The sequence below is a fragment of the Charadrius vociferus genome, unplaced genomic scaffold (assembly GCF_000708025.1).
Source record: "Charadrius vociferus isolate BGI_N301 unplaced genomic scaffold, ASM70802v2 scaffold214, whole genome shotgun sequence".
Classification (NCBI taxonomy): domain Eukaryota; kingdom Metazoa; phylum Chordata; class Aves; order Charadriiformes; family Charadriidae; genus Charadrius; species Charadrius vociferus.
The window spans coordinates 234,898-241,798 of record NW_009647955.1 but is presented as its reverse complement, the minus strand read 5'-3'; positions in this window follow the sequence as shown (position 1 = coordinate 241,798).

The window sequence follows — 6,901 nt, the reverse complement described above, 5'->3', positions numbered from 1 at the left end:
CAGAGCTGTCGGGTTATCTCTAAGGGCCAAGGATCAAAGCTGAGTATTACAATCCTGCTAAGAGTGTTTATTCCCATATATAGTATTGGCACTGCAGCCATGCCTGGAGTCCCTCTTGGGAAGTGGTGGCCCTGTGATGGGGACAGACAACCCCAGAGGCACTCCAGCCCAGCTCTGACAGCGTGCTTCCAGCCTGGCTGGGTCAGGAGCTGTCTGAGTTCCGAGGAGGGGGTATATTCCTGCCCCACGGAGCCAATAATTTCATTTCATCTCAGGTGACTGTATCAAGCAAGAAACAAGTTTGATAACTACAACGTGGCAGGTATCAAACCTTGTGATTGGTGGTGTCACCAGTCCTTCAGACTGTGGTTGACTGCAAAAGGATGAAAAGAAGTAGAAATAATACATCTGTTTCGGGCACCCAAGCCAGCACTTGAAGGAGAGTGCTGCAGACAAGTGGAGACTGGGAAGCTGCTCCCAGAGATAAGGTATCTCAACTGCCTGTGCCTAATGCACCCACTGATGTGACAGAAAAGTGGTGGGAGCACTGTGATTAATTCCTCAGCATATCTTAGGTATAGACTCTCATCACACGACTTAGCACATTGCATTATAGCATTATTAATTGGTTTGACTTGGAAGAAACAGAAGAAAGAACCTCTAATCCAAGATTCATTTTTTTCTGTTTTCCAGTATACTACCTTTGGTATCTACTACAGCTGGAACCAGCAAATCTACACTACCAGGAAAAAGGTCATTAATCAGCTACTTCCTTCTACTTTTCTGCAACCATGTGCATATTACAGTTTGAAATATATCCCTGACAAATTAAAAGAAGTGTTGGAAGGAGTCCATGGGAAACATAAGTTCAGTAACCAGATCCGTAGTGCAAAACATCTGTCAAGATAACGTGATCTCTCACCGGCTTTGATGTGATGGAAGGGGGCTGCTGAGTTCCCCTTAGAAAGTTCCCCTTCTTTCTTTTTATTAATTAGATCTTAAGGCAGCCCCAACACAAAGCTTTTCTAAAACAAATCTCATGCACCCAGCATGAGCAACTGAACGGATCCTTGAAATGGTAGAGCTACTGAATATCACTCCATTCCCAGCCATGGAAACGTGAAGTCCTTTGGGCTGAGAGCTCTAATAAATGTGCCTTTCCTGCAGAGCTCCAAGCTCACAGGGAAGAAGGGGTTAAAGGAAATGTGCCCTCTCCTCTGAACCCGGCCCTTGCAGGAAAGGCAATGATCAGAGCAGAGATAGCTGTACCTTGATCAAAGCTACCCTCTGCTTCTGGCAGATCAGGCGGTGGGAAGCAGGGCTGCCTCCTTCCTGAAATGATGCATCTGGTGCCGGCAGCAGGGAGAGGGCAGAAGGATGGACAACTCCTCCTTCAGCATCTCCTCCAGGCAGGGCTGGGACTGCTCCAGGAGGGGATGCTGCAAGAGCCCTTTTCCTCCCCTGGACAAGATGAGGGATGAGGAATAACCCTGCCCTGGCACAGGAGAGGGAAGCAGCCCCATCTCGGGGCAAGGGAGCGGGAACAGAACCATTCCTGCTGATGGCTGCTCTGTGTCCTTGGCATAAGCCCCCAGGGTGGGAGGGAGCAGAGGGATGGGCTGGAGCCAGCTAGGGAGCTCTCGAAATGGAGCCCTGGGTCAGAGAGTGGCCAGCCATCCTTCTCCCAGGTATTTTCCCTGGCTGTTTAGAGCCAGGGAATTCCCTCCTTGACCCTGGCAGCCCTGACTTGGCACCGGTGGGTTCCCTTCTCGTGATGCAGGTGACGCTAGGTCCTCTCCCTGTAACCCTCTGCAGCATGGCATTTCCCTGCCCACATTTCCCCAGTCCCAAGGTTGCGGTTACCCAGACCTCGTCTTGCTCAGCCCTTTGTCTTTCCAAAGGAGATGTCTCTTTCTCTCTGGCTCAGCCCACGGATCCCTTCCTAGCAGACACTGTTTATTACTGCAGCATGAGCCTCTCTGGGCAACCTCACACACCTGCTTGGGAAGAGCTGTTCCCAGCTTCTCCTGCTACAGGAATCCACATGGATCAGAGCTGGAAAAGGGTTAGCTGGGAAAAAAAGGAGGCAGCCCTGCTACCTCCCTGCCTTGTGCACCGCTGAACTGGGATAAAGGATCCGATCTGCTTGCGGGCTGCCATCTCATTTCGCGTGGCTCAGTGCAGAGCCAAACAGGAGCGCAAAGGTGAGGGTAAACCCTGGGCTAACGTAGGCTCTGAAGGGCAGGGACCCCAGGGAGGGAGGTGTTACCAGTGTAACAGTGGTGCAAAGTTGTATGTGAATAAGGAACATAGAAAGGACAGGGGAAGTATTAGTCAGCAGACTGAGGAGCCTTGCTCAGGTAGAAAGTGATCTCCTGGGTGTTTATGCTCAGGCACTCCCCCACGTGACTGGGAGTGCTGGTTCCCATGACTGGTCCAGCACTGTCCCCAGTGGGAAATGTGTTTCGCTCTTCAGACTTGAGCGGCTTCTGGGGTCATTCGGGGTGGCTGCCTCCAGGGGCTGCCGTCCCCATGGCTGGAGCGCATGCCAAGCCCAGATGGCCACTGACTCATTTCCCACCCCTGGGCAGGGTGTCCTCGCTGAGGAGCCTGCGCCTGCCATGCTTAAAGCCTCATCAGTCTCTGTGACCAGAGAGATCAATCAGCAAAGGACGAAGCCAGAGCGTCATCAGTGATAGCAGAAGAGCAACACACCCATGCCCCCTCATCTACACCATGGTTACCTGGGTGAGACCATGTCTGTTAGCTGGACATGAGCATCGTTGCTCTGGGGCTGGTGTTTCTCCTCAGGAGAGCAGCTGGTGAGGGATGATGGAAGCTGTGTCCTGAAAGATGCATCCCATCACACAGACTTCACCCAAGAGCTATCTAAGGAGGCTGGAAGTAGCTGTTGTTTGCTGAAGCCGTGGGGAGAGAGCAAAACCATTGCATGGGGGAGAAACTGGAGCAAAGCTTGTAAAGGGGTGGAAACTGAAATAAAATATCCAGGGCAATATAGCCTACAGCCCAGACTGTGCCTGTGAGGGGAGAGCCTGGGACCAGAAAAAGCCCCGGGGAAGAAGTAAATTAGAGAGAACTTTACTCCGGGACTTAGCTGTGCTTTTGCTGCCTCTCCTCTCATTTCAGGTTTCTGTGCTCCAGGCAGGACTGGTCAGTGGCAGACAGACTGTCCACATGGATGTCCCTTCTCTAATCAGTGGGGCACTTCTGCTGTCTCCTGTCTTCCCAGGGAGACCTGTGCCACCCATGGGGAACCTGCTCAGCTTGGCATAGCTGCATGGTACCCAGCGGCATGGCTTGACCATCCACCAGCCTCACCCCCCTGCCGCACTCTGCTCACCGTGAATGCTCTGCTCCTTGCAACGTGACCTCCCCCAGACCCATCTCCATATTCTGGCAGCTGGGAAGGTGCTGGTGCGGCAGCCACCTGTCTCATTGCACATTCCATCTGGCACGGGGGCAACATGAAACACAGGCAGCTGAGCTACGGAGAGTTGCAACACCTCAGATCTCAGGCAACAGTAACGCATTTTCCTTGTTAGCGGGTGAATGATGCTGTGCCCAACATCTTGCTGGTGGAAAGGGGCCACCAGGAAGTTCTGTGATGGGACCCCAGGGCAGGTGGAAACTGAGGAGATTGCAGACAAGGTGACCTTGTGTCTTTGCCTCCCCTTCTCCAGGCTGCCAACCCAGGAGCAGCAGAGTGCCGAGAGCAGAGGAAGCCCAGCAGTTCATCTGGCAGAAACCCTCTGCTGAGAAGCACAGAAGAGGCCCAAATGAGCAAAGCGTGTGAGTCAGTGTCCCTGCTGTCAGCTTGGCCAGAGCCCATGGTGTGGGAGGGAGGTGTGAGGTGAAAGAGTCGGGATGCAGAGTCCGTCTGGCTTTCTCGTTTGGTGACTTACTTGTGGTCTGCAGTTTTCTTTTCACCTGCAAGACTTGGTTTGGTGCTCAGGTAAATCTTCTGTCAGGCACAGAGCCATTCAGGCATGCCGGAGAGCTGGATAACTTGAGCACATCCTGGCTGTTGCCTGTCCCTTCTCCCAGGGGCAAGAGCTCCTCCAAGGGTGCTTGGGGCAGACAGACCCCTCTCTACACCTGGGAAGTGAGCATCAGACATCCTGGTTAGGCTCAGGACAGTCCCCTGATCCCAGACACCCCTCTACCAGGGTTCATGGCCAGCCTCTGTCACCTCTGACACTGTGTGGGGATAGTCCAAACTAAACCAGGCTCCCTGCCACCATGGCATGTGCCAGGAAGAGCTGAGTTTAAGCACTAGTTGCATCCCTGACCTAGAGTTGAGATGGCACACACCCCATAGCTCTGCTGAGGCACCCAAGGATGCTTCAAGGACATCAGAGCTGCTGGTAACCAGGCAGAACATGTGAGGGGAAATCAGCCTCATGCTAGGTACATGGATCCTCCGTGCAGACCTCCTGTGATCCTCCTCTTTGCAAGTCTTACCACCCTGGGGACCCCCTGACACACGTCCCACTCAGCCCTGATGAAAGTGGAGCCACAAAGCCATCTAAAATCGCACCAAATCTGGAGCTGTCTGCCAAGGCTCAGAGATGTTTTATGGGCCATTGTCTACACAGCGGGAAAAGCCAGGGAGCAACCAAATGCTCAGAGAGGACAACAAACGGAAAAGAGAGAAGAATTAAAAATGTAGGAACAGGGACTGGGAAGATGCCTCAGAAAGCAGAGCATCCCCACCATGCTCATCATTCCCAGAACTGGTGGATGCTGTCCCATGATGCTGTGTCCAGGGATATCCAAAGATGAGGGGGAAAAAAGTTGCACAGTCTATTGGTCTTCCCACCCCCTGTTGGATACTGGGCTTGGTGGACCTCCAGTCTAACCCAATCCAGCCTCATTTCAAGTTCAGTGAGCTAAATTCAATTTTAAAAGCTCCCCTGGAATTATATTGCTTTCAGAAAATGTTTGGCCTGGGTGCTACTGGCCTGCAAGTCCCCAGTGAAACCAAAGGGAAATGTGTCTGCAAAGCCTGAGGAATATTTATCAGGCTGATTTTGAGTTCAGTTCATTAGCAATTACCTTGATTTGTCTTCCCTTGCTCCTGCCAATTTACCAGCGCACCGTCTTGGAAACTCACCTCATTTGGAGAGAACAGGATGTAATTAGCCAGATAATCTGCTGATTCTCCTGTCGAGCTCTGTGTGCCCAGTCTTGACACAGGCAGTGGCTGTGCAGGCTGGATCAGACCTGATATTGGTGCTGTTTATGCACTTAGTGCTATGTAGGCAGGAAGGAAAATGCTGTCCTGCCCTCAGGCAATGACAAATCTACTTCTTGGATCATTCCTCAAGCTGTAACCCCTGGGCTGAGACCATCTGGGAGCTTTTGTTCCGGGGTTAGCTTCTTTGCCCAGGCAACAGGATTCCCAAGGGTATGCGGATACCTATTTTTGAAAAGGATGGGGATGATTTATTTCCCTAGGGCAGCTCATTTCTATTTTCTCACTATGTCCATCCTTGCTGCTGTTTTCCAAACCACTAGCTAAGGTCAAGCAACTCGGCCACAAGGTGCGGCACAGCAAGGGCTCAGTCACAAGTTACTGGGCGCAGATGGCACCACAGAAGCAATGCCTGAACATTTTAACTGGTAAGGGAAATTTCAGGGAATACCCAGTGCTGCAGAGTCTTTCAGGAGACAGAAGAGAGTTGTTTTCTACTCAGTCAGTCCTGAACCTGCAATTCAGCTGATGAAAAGGGATGCTGCATGTTGCATATTACACTCCTCCCACTCACAACCCGGCAAAGACCCCTCAGCACTGCCACGGGGGCTGTACAGGCTGCCTGCGACACTGGGACAGTGCTGTAGGTCTACAATGGAGTTGTGCCTCCCTCAATTTCCCCCGTCACCAGGGTGGAAAGGCCATACTGTGTGCCTTGGGCTGATAAGTGCATGCAACCCTCCACCCTGGGGAAGGGCCCTGCCTCGGAGGCAGGGGTGCGAGTGCCCTGTGTTTCTTTCTCAGATCGCAGCTGAACTGTGGATCAGCTCCTTGAGCCTCTGGCTGGTCAGTCAGTGGGTAGGTGCAGAGCTGCCAGCAGACGAGAGCAGCAAGGAGCAGAGCAGGGCGGCACAGCAGGGCAGTTTGTGGCGAGCGAGGGAGAAAGGAATCCATGAGAGGCTGGTGAGGAGACAGAGCTGGGGTGGTGGATGCCTGTCCCCCGTGGAGAGGGGCAGAAGCGTGACAATAGGGCAGGGCAGCAGCACCGTGTCCCGCAGCACCCAGCACTGGTAAGGGCCCTCCTGCCGCCGGGCTCGGGGCTCTCCACAGCCCTCCTGCTGCCAGCCCGTTCTCCTGGTTGTGAACACAGGGGTTAGCACGCAGTTTTCTCTCGTTTCAGGCTGCGTGAGCTGTGCCAGGCAAGAGGGACTGCAGCACTGCCACTGGCAGCAGAGGAGGGATCCAGCCGTGCATCCCCTGCCGAGGACTTGTAGGCGGCCGATCCCCTTCTGAGGGCCAGGCCCATGTTGAAGCACGTTAGAGGGACCACCAGACCTGCCTGGGGAGAGCCTGAAGCTGACAGAGCAGAGGGCACAGGCAGACACCATCACCTGCAGCACCCAAAATGGGGCTGCTTCACCAAGCTGGGGTGAAGACAAATGCCCACCCCCCAAGAAACCACGTCTTCTTTCCTCCTCTCCCCTCTGGAAGCGTCTCTGGGTGGGCTCCCATAGGTCCCCCAGGGCCTGTGGGGTTTGGGGGTCACTCCTGGATGGGAGGTGTGAGTGCGGAAGGGCGCTGCGTTCTGCTGTGCTCATGCGGAGGGGGGGGGCCCCCGGCGGGCCCTGCCCCGCTCTCCGGGGCTGGGCTCCGCCGACTCGGCGAACCCAACCCGGGGGCCGCTGT